This window comes from Bos grunniens, chromosome 1, assembly GCF_055505025.1.
Source record: "Bos grunniens cultivar Pamir isolate PY7600 chromosome 1, Bosgru_T2T1.0, whole genome shotgun sequence".
NCBI classification, from domain to species: Eukaryota; Metazoa; Chordata; class Mammalia; order Artiodactyla; family Bovidae; genus Bos; species Bos grunniens.
Window position 1 is genome coordinate 130507105 of NC_141165.1, and position 13678 is coordinate 130520782.

General features: G+C 36.1%; 1 protein-coding gene across 6 annotated transcripts in view; it reads left to right on the forward strand.

Moving 5' to 3' along the window:
* The window catches only part of ROBO1 (roundabout guidance receptor 1), a 1296447-nt gene that overhangs the window by 437668 nt on the left and 845101 nt on the right, over positions 1–13678 (forward strand). The gene's annotated exons all lie outside the window — the stretch shown is intronic.

Here is a 13678-nt window from a genome sequence, read left to right on the forward strand (position 1 = left end):
ATTCAACACCCATTTATGATAAAAACTCTCCAGAAAGCAGGAATAGAAGGAACATACCTCAACATAATAAAAGCTATATATGACAAACCCACAGCAAACATTATCCTCAATAGTGAAAAATTGAAAGCATTTCCTCTAAAGTCAGGAACAAGACAAGGGTGCCCACTTTCACCATTACTATTCAACATAGTTTTGGAAGTTTTGGCTACAGGTATCAGAGCAGAAAAAGAAATAAAAGGAATCCAAATTGGAAAAGAAGAAGTAAAACTCTCACTATTTGCAGATGACATGATCCTCTACATAGAAAACCCTAAAGACTCCACCAGAAAATTACTAGAACTAATCAATGATTATAGTAAAGTTGCAGGATATAAAATCAACACACAGAAATCCCTTGCATTCCTATACACTAATAATGAGAAAACAGAAAGAGATATCAAGGAAACAATTCCATTCACCATTGCAACGAAAAGAATAGAATACTTAGGAATATATCTACCTAAAGAAACTAAAGACCTATATATAGAAAACTATAAAACACTGGTGAAAGAAATCAAAGAGGACACTAATAGATGGAGAAATATACCATGTTCATGGATTGGAAGAATCAGTATAGTGAAAATGAGTATACTACCCAAAGCAATTTATAGATTCAATGCAATCCCTATCAAGCTACCAACAGTATTCTTCACAGAGCTAGAACAAATAATTTCACAATTTGTATGGAAATACAAAAAACCTCGAATAGCCAAAGCGATCTTGAGAAAGAAAAATGGAACTGGAGGAATCAACCTACCTGACTTCAGGCTCTACTACAAAGCCACAGTTATCAAGACAGTATGGTACTGGCACAAAGACAGAAATATAGATCAATGGAACAAAATAGAAAGCCCAGAGATAAATCCATGCACATATGGACACCTTGTCTTTGACAAAGGAGGCAAGAATATACAGTGGATTAAAGACAATCTCTTTAACAAGTGGTGCTGGGAAATCTGGTCAACCACTTGTAAAAGAATGAAACTAGACCACTTTCTAACACCATATACAAAAATAAACTCAAAATGGATTAAAGATCTCAACGTAAGACCAGAAACTATAAAACTCCTAGAGGAGAACATAGGCAAAACACTCTCTGACATACATCACAGCAGGATCCTCTATGACCCACCTCCCAGAATATTGGAAATAAAAGCAAAAATAAACAAATGGGACCTAATTAACCTTAAAAGCTTCTGCACATCAAAGGAAACTATTAGCAAGGTGAAAAGACAGCCTTCAGAATGGGAGAAAATAATAGCAAATGAAGCAACCGACAAACAACTAATCTCAAAAATATACAAGCAACTCCTACAGCTCAACTCCAGAAAAATAAACGACCCAATCAAAAAATGGGCCAAAGAACTAAATAGACATTTCTCCAAAGAAGACATACAGATGGCTAACAAACACATGAAAAGATGCTCAACATCACTCATTATCAGAGAAAAGCAAATCAAGCCACTATGAGGTACCATTTCACACCAGTCAGAATGGCTGTGATCCAAAAGTCTACAAATAATAAATGCTGGAGAGGGTGTGGAGAAAAGGGAACCCTCTTACACTGTTGGTGGGAATGCAAACTAGTACAGCCACTATGGAGAACAGTGTGGAGATTCCTTAAAAAACTGGAAATAGAACTGCCTTATGATCCAGCAATCCCACTGCTGTGCATACACACTGAGGAAACCAGAAGGGAAAGAGACACATGTACCCCAATGTTCATCGCAGCACTGTTTATAATAGCCAGGACATGGAAGCAACCTAGATGTCCATCAGCAGATGAATGGATAAGAAAGCTGTGGTACATATACACAATGGAGTATTACTCAGCCATTAAAAAGAATACATTTGAATCAGTTCTAATGAGGTGGATGAAACTGGAGCCTATTATACAGAGTGAAGTAAGCCAGAAGGAAAAACATAAATACAGTATACTAACACATATATATGGAATTTAGAAAGATGGTAACGATAACCCTGTATACAAGACAGCAAAAGAGACACTGATGTATAGAACAGTCTTATGGACTCTGTGGGAGAGGGAGAGGGTGGGAAGATTTGGGAGAATGGCATTGAAACATGTGAAATGTCATGTATGAAACGAGATGCCAGTCCAGGTTCAGTGCACGATGCTGGATGCTTGGGGCTGGTGCGCTGGGACGGCCCAGGGGGATGGTATGGGGAGGGGGGAGGGAGGAGGGTTCAGGATGGGGAGCACGTGTATACCTGAAATTTTTTTAATAAAAAAAAAAAAGAGAATCAAATGCAAGTGAAGTGCTGGGGCCCAGGAGATGAAAAATGATGGGCAGAAAGAGAAAAAAGAAGAAATCTTGGGTATCTTTTGTTTTAAATACGAAAATAAATGTTTCTTTTCTTGAGAACTAAAAAAAAAAAAAAAATTAAGCATATCCCAACTCTTTTTCTGAATAATTATGCAATATAATTTTAGTATAATATATATGCATTTGATTATAAAGTATGTATCATTTTGAAAAATGATTAATTTTAAAAAGTGATATGCCTTAGTGATCTAAGATGGTGAATATATTTATGAGGCTTTCCTAGGGAAATAGTGATTCAAACTGGAGCATTTTAATTTAGGAAATTTTTTCAGAAGAGTCGAGCTTCAGTTGGAAGGTTGATGCTAGCTTTGTAAAACTTCTGAAAAGTGGTTTGATCTTTAGACAGAAAAAAATTAAGCCTGAAATATTCAATTATATGCTACATATTCACTTATCCTACTGTATTAAACATATGTGTTCAGATATTTTTATTTTTAATCATTTTTATTGGAAAATAGTTTATTTACAATGTTGTATTAGTTTCAGATGTAGAGCTAAATGAATTGGTTACAACAATATAGTCATGTTAGTTTGAATATGTTAACCAGTTGTAGAAAAATACCATGTTATAATAAATCATGAAGTTTCTGCAGGGTACACCAAGATGCAAGGCCCTATGAAACACTGAAAAAAATATATTTGAGTGTTTAGCAAGAGTAAAATAAAAGCAACAGTGTCTTTAATAAAAGTGGCAGCAGTTTATAAACCATTTCACTAAGGTGAAAGATCTGCTTCAGCAAAATTGTTGATTGCCTTGGAATGTGTGGCAAGGCAAGGAGAACACAGGAAAGATTACAGCTTCACCACAGCAGGAATTTAGTCACTCGAGTTATCATATCATGATTAGAAAGTGACTGTGGTAGAGTTTAGATAGTTTGAGTGAAAACCAAGCGATATGGGTCTTTATCTCTTTTTCTATTTAGTGTGCCTTAAAGAGTAGTTTCTACAAGCCACTGGGGAGTTTCCCATTCATAGGTACTGCACAGGTAATTATACCCCACAGCGGAAATGAAAGACTTCCTTCTAGTGAGGCAGACTGGAATCTTTTTGCCCCCAGAAAGCAAAAACCATCCAGATAAAAGAAAGAGGGAAGAGAAGTGAAATAAAAGAAGATTGGCCAAAGTTGTCAGATACTTCACTGAGTCACATGTCAACTGCCTTAACCTCTGTTTCCCACACTTTTCACAACTTTGTAATGAGTAAATTTTAAACAAATCTAAAAGTTGATAGGAAAACAAATGAACATTTATATACCTCTTCATATATGAAACATGGTTAATATTTTATCACATATATACGCTCTCCCTCTAGATATATATGTGTCTGTGTGTGTGTACAGTTTTCTTTGCTCCATCATCTGAAACTAGGTTGCATACTTCAGCGTGCATGTCTTAAATATAAGCATTCATTTTTGTAACCATAATAACATCATTCCTCAGAAAGAGAACAATAATTCTATATTATACTCTGACTAGACCATGCACAAGTTTCCCACAAGCATCCTAAGAATGTCTTTTATAGCTGCCGCTGCTGTTATTTTTAATCTAAAATTGTAATTAAAATTAGATCCATATATTTCACTTCACTATTGTTTTCCTTTATTTTAGAGTTTCTCCGTCTTGGCAGGATCAACATGTGGGCCAATAACTCTTTGCTGTGGGGAGGAAGAAGGCTCCCTTTGCACCGGAGGATGTTTGGCAGCATCACTGCTCTGCATTCACTAGATGCAAGTTAACAGGCTCCCCGCCCCAATTTGTAACCATCAAAATTGTCTCCAGATGTTACCACATGTCCCCCAGGGAACAAAATGACCTTGGACTGAAAACTACTGCTCTATTTTAATCTAGAAAAGTACCGCTGTCCACACCTTTTGTAGTGTCAGTTAGCTATGCCTGGAGACAAGTCTAGATTTTACATCTGTATTATCTCAACATAAACCATCATCCCTCTGGGGACTGTTTGGGAAACATGAATCTCATTAGGAAACAATCAGTCTCTAGGCAACCATAAAAATCACCTGAGAAACTTGCCAAATACCAATTCCCACTCTTGTCTCCTAGATAATCTGACTCAATTCTGGACCAGGACCTGTGAATCTGAGTTTGTTTTATAAGCACACAGGTTATCCATATCCAATTTAGTTTAGGAAAGCTATGTCCTGTGACATAAAATCCAAGGATCTCCAAAAGTTCACACCTAACCAATACTTCCTTCCCATTTAAATTATGTTTAATATTTCTCTATCCTAGGTTTGCTCAAAGGGCAACCATAGGTACTTTTCTACGTGTTTGTTTTCTATGCTTCATTTTCTGCTGATTTTTTTTTTCTTTCTATCACTTAGACTTGGGGACACCTATGTCTTGAACTCTTTATCTTTGTATAAAGCAGCATCCATATATCATGGTTTCAGATGTCATCAATAGCACAATGTTTTCCATGGATGAACCTTAAGTGCATATTGCTAAGTGGAAAAAAATGCCAGTCTGAAAAGGCTCCATACTGTGTTGATTCCAAGTATATGACATTCTGGAGAAGGCAAAACTGTGTCAATCAGTGGTTGCTAGGACTTTAGGAAGAAGGAATGAATAGGCAGAGCACGGGATGTGTATGGTAGTGAAACTACACTGTATGATACTATAAATGTGGATATATGTCATTATAAGTGTTTCCAAAACCACAGAACATACAACACCAAGAGAGAACCATAATATAAACTATGGACTCTGGATGGTAAGGACTTGCCAAGGTAGGTTCAAACACTGCAACAAGTGTACTGCTCTGGTGGGGGGTGTTGAAAATGGAGGAGGGTCTGTGTGTGTACAGGGGCAGGAAGTAAATGGGAACTTCCTGTTTCTTCTGCTCTTTCTTTCTTCACAATTTTGCTGTGAAGCTGAAACTCCTTTAAAAAATAAAACCTACTTAAATTCTTATCTATCAACTGCTCTATCATTTTTCCTAAACCTTAAGGTGGCTGCCGTGTAATTGTACTCTTCTTTCTCCTTCATTCTCAAGTATAGTTATCATGTTCGTTTAATTCTTCCTCTAGAGCATAACTTCTCAAACTTTGATTTGGAAAGATAATCACATAGAAAAATTTGTTAAAATGCTCATTCTCAGTGATCACTCTGAAGAATTGTATTGAGTTTTGACATGAAGTACAGGAATATGAATTTTTCACAAACATCCTAGGTAATTCCTATATCAGTGATTCAGGGATCAAACTTTGAAACCTCTTGCTTCATAGTATCTGACATATTCATCGTTTTCTCCCTTTTTATGTGACTTCTGGTCTGTTCTATTCACACATTGGTTACAATCACTTCTTTGCTGGTGATCCTACTTCCAGTCTCCTTTTGTACAATTATTCCTTTGTAAATTGCTAAAATAATCTTCTGCGAATGCCATTTTTATCACATCACCTTCCTGCTCAAGAATCAGCTACTCTTACTGTATCAAGTCTAAACTCTTGGCCTATAATTCAAGGTCCTCTATCAGCTGGCGCTTTTGTACCTCTCTAATTTTATCTTTTTCCACTACAGACTGACTCTCCCCTCTAGTTAAATCCAGCCAACTTTCCATTCTTCCATGCTGCTTATATGCATGCCTTTGAGTCTCCCATCAATTGGAATGCCCCCTTTTTTTATTCCCGCAACCCAAACATATAATAAGCATTTGTTCCCAACGCACCTACTTTAGGAAAATTTTCCTGATAAAAAATTTCCACCAATCATTGTGCTGACTGATTCAAAATTATCAAATTAAACTATGATTCAGATGAATAAAAATAATAAAAGGGACCTCTAATGTTACAAAGTTTGGAATGGTATGTAATTCTTCCTGTTGACTTGTAAAAAAAATAATTACTATAAGAAAATATTAATCAGAATTTAATGTATAAGTATGTGAAACAAACTATTAAAAATAAGTGAATTTAAAATTTAGTATAAGTGTGATAGTTGGAGTAAACACCACAATGAACAATAAGACAGAGCATCAGTAGGTAATAAGTGAATGGAAAAAATAAGATAAGAACTGCTAAAATATGAAATGAATGAGACAGTGTCAGATGGAAATAATACAGAAAACCAAAGCTTCAGTTGCCTGTCTAAATAAATTTAAATTGTTTCCACAAGCAATTTTGGTAATGAATGGATGTGGCTTTTATTATTGTATAGTCATAGCTCCTGTATTCCACCAACTCTTGGCCTCTTCAAGAAGTAACCAAGTTGCGACCTTTCAAAGATGCAAATATCCACTGACATCTCCAATCATATAAGTAGAACAGTACATGGAGGTTGCAGCAGCCATTCAGAATGCAATCCAATGCTACTATGTCATCTGTGATTAAAAAATATTGCTACTATCCAAACATCATTGAGGTATATAGAATTGAATCCATCAAGGAAACAGAGCTTGTTCCATCAACATCAAGTGTGAGTGACATTGCAACTTGCCCTCCATCTCCTATTAGTGATGATCCTTCAGCTCTACCATTTCTCACCTCCTCTCCCTCCTCCAATCAGAATCTCTTCTTGCCTATTAACTCAGTGACAGCTCCTGTATGCCAGCTGTTGTATTGTACTACTCTACTTTTCAAGGTACTCTACTGCAAGACTAAAAATGTTTTATTTTGTGGTTTTTTTAATGTATTATTTGTGTGAAAGGTATTATAAACCTTTTATAGTAAAGTACTATATAGTCATTTGTATTAGTTGGGTACCTATGCTAACTTTGTTGAATTTACAAACTGAACTTATGAACATGCTCTAGGAATGGAACTTGTTCATATGTAGGGGACTTACTATATTGAGAAGAGAAAAGAGGTCACTGGAAGCTGAGAAAAGTCAGGAGGCTATTGCAATAAAGCGTCTGTGAGATGTTGGTGCAGATCTGGTGGTAGCAGTAGAAGGAGTGAGGAGTGTTGAGCATCTGGACATGTTTTGAAGATTGAAGATGTAATCAATAATATTTGCTGTTGGGTTGAAGGGTTGTATACAAGGTGAGGGCTTCCCTAATAGCTCAGTTGGTAAAGAATCCACCTGTAATGTGGGAGACCTGGGTTCAATCCCTGGGTTGGGAAGATCCCTGGGAGAAGGGAAAGGCTACCCAGTCTGGTATTCTGGCCTGGAGAATTTCATGCACTGTATAGTCCATAGGATTGCAAAGAGTAAGACATGACTGAGCAACTTTCACTTTCACACAAGGTGAGGTAAAGAGATGAGTGAAGGCTAATTTCATAATTTGGGTCCTGAATAACATAAAGAATGAAGTTTCCTTTCATTAATAAGAGAAAGGCTGACTAAATGGAGACTGAGATGAGTATTAGATGTGCAAATGGATGGCTTCCCAAGTGATGCAGTGGTAAAGAATTCATCTGCCAATGTACGAGACACAAGAGATGTGGATTCGAACCCTAGGTTGGGAAGATCCCCTGGAGAAGGAAATGACAACCTGTCCCAGTATTCTTGCTTGGAAAATTTCATGGTCAGAGAAGACTGGCAGGCTATAATCCATGGGGTCGCAGAGTCAGACATGAATGAGCAACTAAGCATAAATGTGCGAAGGGATACGTCAAGTTGATAGTTGCATACCATCTTGAGGAATTCAGGTGAGAAATCTGAATGGAAATGCTATTAATTTCAGAACCATAAGAGACCATTTATTTGGTGTTTAAATTATCAATCTAGTAAGTATAAAGATAGAAAAGAGAAGAGGTTGAAGAGATGTTTAGAAGTTGAGACGGTACAAGCAAATGAGGATGAAAAAGAACAGACTGAGATGTAGAGAGTAAACCAGAAGAGAAAAATGTCCTGGCATTGAAGTAAAGACAACAAATTAAGGAGAGGGTGTGATCTAAGGCCTGAAAATTAAACAATGAATTTAACAACATGAAAACTAACACATAACCTTAGTGTTTTTTCTCTGATAGAGAATGTAATTTTTGCCAAAATCCAAGAGATATTTAGTATATAGATGGTAGATAGGATGAACAATCAACTAGAATAACACAATTTATGGCAAATTAAGTTCAGCAATATGCTCACCGTGAACTTCCAGATGTTCAAGCTGGTTTTAGAAAAGGCAGAGGAACCAGAGATCAAATTGTCAACATCCACTGGATCATCGAAAAAGCTAGAAAGTTCAAGAAAAACATCTATTTCTGCTTTCTTGACTATGCCAAAGCTTTGACTGTGTGGATCACAGCAAACTGTGGAAAATTCTGAAAGACATGGGAATACCAGACCACCTGACCTGCCTCTTGAGAAACCTGTATGCAGATCAGGAAGCAACAGTTAGAACTGGACATAGAAGAACAGACTGGGTCCAAATAGGAAAAGGAGTATGTCAAGGCTGTATATCGTCACCCTGCTTATTTAACTTCTATGCAGAGTACATCATGAGAAACGCTGGGCTGGAAGAAGCACAAGCTGGAATCAAGATTCCTGGGAGAAATATCAATAACCTCAGATATGCAGATGACACCACCCTTATGGCAGAAAGTGAAGAGGAACTAAAAAGCCTCTTGATAAAAGTCAAAGAGGAGAGTGAAAAAGTTGGCTTAAAACTCAACATTCAGAAAACTAAGATCATGCCATCTGGTGCCATCGCTTCATGGCAAATAGATGGGGAAACAGTGGAAATAGTGGCTGACTTTATTTTTGGGGGCTCCCAAATCACTGCTGATTGTAACTGCAGCCATGAAATTAAAAGATGCTTACTCTTTGGAAGGAAAATTGTGACCAACCTTGATAGCATATTAAAAAGCAGAGGCATTACTTTGTCAACAAAGGTCCATCTAGTCAAGGCTATGGTTTTTCCAGTAGTCATGTATGGATGTGAGAGTTGGACTATAAGAAAGCTGAGCACCAAAGAATTGATGCTTTTGAAGTGTGGTGTTGGAGAAGACTCCTGAGAGTCCCTTGGACTGCAAGGAAATCCAAACAGTCCGTCCTAAAGGAGATCTTTCCTGGGTGTTCATTGGAAGGACTGATGTTGAAGATGAAACTCCAACACTTTGGCCACCTGATATGAAGAACTGACTCATTTGAAAAGACTCTGATGCTGGGAAAAATTGAAGGCAGAAGGAGAAGGGGATGACAGAGGATGAGATGCTTGGATGGCATTACTGACTCAATGGACTTGAGTTTGGGTGAACTCCAGGAGTTGTAGATGGACAAGGAGACCTGGCGTGCTGCAGTCCATGGGGTCGCAAAGATTCGGACACTACTGAGCAATTGAACTGATGTGAACTGAATATATGTTTATAGAGTTGATACTGACTTTCTTTTTTGCTAACACATTTTTACTACGGAGATAATCCCTAAAGAGTAGCTGTGCAAATTATGTAAAAAGTGGCAACATTATTGAAATTACTTACTGCCTCATAGTACAGCTAACTTAAATATTTATTTAAATTTTGCCTCATTGTTTTGTAGACTCTGAAAATGTTTAATCTTGACTAGCATTTTTTAGTTTTTCTAGGAGATCATTAACAATGACTTATTTCTTGATAGCCGAGAGTCAGGAACCTTGCAGAATTGTGTCATTTGTAGCATAACATAGATATCATCATCATCATTTACAAGGAGAAAACTAATCTAGACTATTCTAGTCAATAGCATGTCATATGAAGCTAATATTTAACACAGAGTAGGAGAGCAGTTTCTGTTTGATTAAAGACAGACTGTTCTTAAATTTTGTATTCACACACTTGCCTTAAGAATTCATCCACCAAAAGTCTTCAGCATGCTTACAGAATTATATTAAACTGAAAATTAAAGCACTCTGGACTATACAATTGGATCTAAATCTGGTAGGTGAAACAATTTTCTGGAAAGAACAGTTAGAAACAAACAACTGTTTTGTACAAAGTGATCATTCTGTATGAAGTAAGATGATGTGATGGTATATAAATAGGCAATTTTAGGAATGAAGTTGGCAATTCCCTGAGAACTATTCTTCAGAGTGAAGTAAAACTGTTTGAAAAATAAGACTGGTTCAATCTGACAGAGGCAAAAGAAAATTAATGCAATCTTTAAAAGGTAGTCACTTGTTTAATTCATGCCTGAATTTCTTAAGTAAATTTGCCAGTGTACTGGTTTAAGATTACTTAAGTAAAATTCAAAATCAACAAATACTAACATCAAGCATTTATTGGCATTTTAAAATTAGATAAGACTAGAAATTCAGTGAATTTTATTTTATTTTTAATTGAAGTATAGTTGCTATACAATATTATATTGTTATAGATGTACAGTATAGTTATTTACAGTTTTTAAAGGTTATATTCCATTTAATGTTATTATAAAATATTGGCTATATTCCCCATTTTGTATATATCCTTGTAGCTTATTTTATACCTCATAGTTTGTGCCTGTTACTCTCCTACCCTTCTTCCTTTCCCTCTCCCTGCTGGTAAACACTAGTTTGTTCTCTAGATCTATGAATCTGCTTCACTTTTGTTATATTTATTAGTTTGTTGTAATTTTTACATTCCATATATAAATGATATCATACAGCACTTGTCTTTATCTCTACCTTATTTCACTTAGCATAACACTATCCAAGCTTACCCATGTTGCTGCGAATGGCAAGATTTCATTCTTTTTGAGGCTGTGTAGTATTCCACTGTGTATGTATATCCCACATCTTCTTTATCCATTCATCTGTCAGTGCACATTTAGGCTGCTTCCCTGTCCTGGATCTTGTAGATAGTGCAGCTATGAACATCAGGGTGCTTAAATCTTTTAAAATTAGTGTTTTTTGTTTTGGAACTTCAATGAATTTAAAATTGTAGAATATTGAAAACAATAATAATAATCACAATTGATTTTGAACTTTATACATACAATGTACAATGAACTTTCATTGTAGTCTTTATTGATTTAACATTTATAAGCTATTTGTTCAAACTATTAGCTAAAACAGTAATTTTTTAAATAGAGTAAAAAGAAATTTTTTGTTTATTAAAGTCTTCAAATTAATTATAAAGTTTTATTTTATCTGTGATAACTTCTCTTCTTTGTTTTATCATTTCTGAATAAGTTGCAATAAATATTTTATCATATCATGAGGCCATGTAAGCATATGATTTAGCTTACATTTAATTAATTAAATATTTATGTGTACATTTTGATAAAATAGATTATAGTTATGAGTAAGCCATTCCTAGCTCATTTCTGAATAAATATGATACAGTCACTCCCTGGTCTGATTTTCTTCAGTAAATATTTGTTTCTTTGGTATGCTATACAAACATAGAAGATGATTACAAAAATAATATATTTTAAAAATTGGTACCAAAGATATATAAGTAATATCTTTTTAATTTAGATACCTCTAAATTGGTTTCTTTAACTTTTAATTTATTAAAACAGACCCAGAAAATTTAGTAGGACAGAAAGCAGTCAGTTTCACTTTTTTTTTAATGTCACAAAAAAGTGAGTGAATTAAAGACTTCAAATTTGAAACAATCATTTGGATGCCACACAACTACCAACTTAGTAGTGTTTCCCAGTATAACTTTAGATCAAATCTAGATGGATCAAAGATATCTGTGAACATTTTCAGGTTTTCTCTGCTGAGTGGACTCATTCTTACATACACCCATCCCATCATTAAACATAGATTATTGAGCATTGACTATTGACATAGTTGTTGGGACACAATAGTTACCCAGAAAAGAAAGTCTTACTTTCATGGTTCTAATATTTTAGTTGTAGAAGACAGTTAAAATAAATAAGAAATACATAATAAATTAGGTGGTGCTAGGTCCTGCACAACTCATTAAATAAAGGAAACAGGGATGGGATAGGCACAGGAGACCGTAATATTAAAAGAGAAGATCACAATTGGTCTCCCTATGTGAAGACCCAAAGAAGGCAAAAGAAGGAGAGTTGTGTGCCGATCTGGAAGCACTTACATAGATTTTGCCATGTGCCGGGCACTGTTTGCTTAGTATCCATTAACACATTTACTTCACGCAGTCCACTTGTGAGCAAGCTAATGATTCCACTTTACAGATGAGGAAACAGGCACAGAGAGGAATAGAAACTTTGCTAAGGTCATAGGCTAACAGTAATGGAGCTAGGATTCAAGCCAGAGAGTTACTTCCAGATTCTAGGTGCTTGCTGCTAAGCTGCTAAGTCACATCAGTCGTGTCCGACTCTGTGCGACCCCATAGACGGCAGTCCCCAGGCTCCCCCGTCCCTGGGATTCTCCAGGCAAGAACACTGGAGTGGGATGCCATTTCCTTCTCCAATGCAGGAAAGTGAAAAGTGAAAGTGAAGTCACTCAGTCATGTCCGACCCTCAGCGACCCCATGGACTGCAGCCTTCCAGGCTCCTCCGTCCATGGGATTTTCCAGGTAAGAGTACCCCAGACATAAGAAACAAAAAGAGCAAGGCGTGAGGTCCAGAAAGTTTTGATGTGTGGCAGATTAGTCCAGAGGACAGTGTAGGTAGGAGGAGTTGAAGGAAATAGGTGATACTGGAGTAGAGCCCAGTGGGATACAGATCATGTGGGACTTTGTGGGTTCATGAGGACTGTCTGATGGGCAGTCATTTTAGACTTGATAATTAATGGAGATATGCCCTAACAATTTAGCTAATGTGTGCTTCAAATCAAAAACATTTTACAGGTTAGGGAGAAAAACAGGAAAATAAAATAACAAAATAAAAGGAAACAAATATAAAAACTTCCAGGTGATTTTTGTGATCATATTGTATCTTTCAAATAATTCTTATTACTTTCTATCCTTCTTATCCTCTTTTCTTTTTCTCCAATGGACTGATCACCATCTAATCTAATAATTAATTTAAATAGACTTTATTTTTTAAAGCAGATGTTGGTGGTTTACAGCAAAATTAAGTGGAAAATACAAAGAGCTCCCATGTGCCCCCTACCCCATATATCCATGACCTCCTCTACTGTTGATATCCAGCACCAGGTGGTACATTGGTTTATAGTTGATTAACCTAACTGATACACTTTATAATCCAAAGTCCAGAGTTTACATTAAAGTACTTTATTTTTATTGATGTCTTGACTTCTCCCACTAGAGTATAAATCCAGGAAATCAGACTTGTATGTTTAATTCATTGTTTTATTTCCACCTCCTAGAAAAGCACCTTGTAAACAACTGATACTCAAAAATTATTTAGGAACTAATTAAGTGATTCAAGCAGGATCCTTGTTAACAGGAAAAATCACTTAAGGCAGTTAGACAAATGTGGCCATTTTTAAAACGCTGGCACAGTGTAGATTCTCCAGTTTAATGTTGTAGCAACACCACT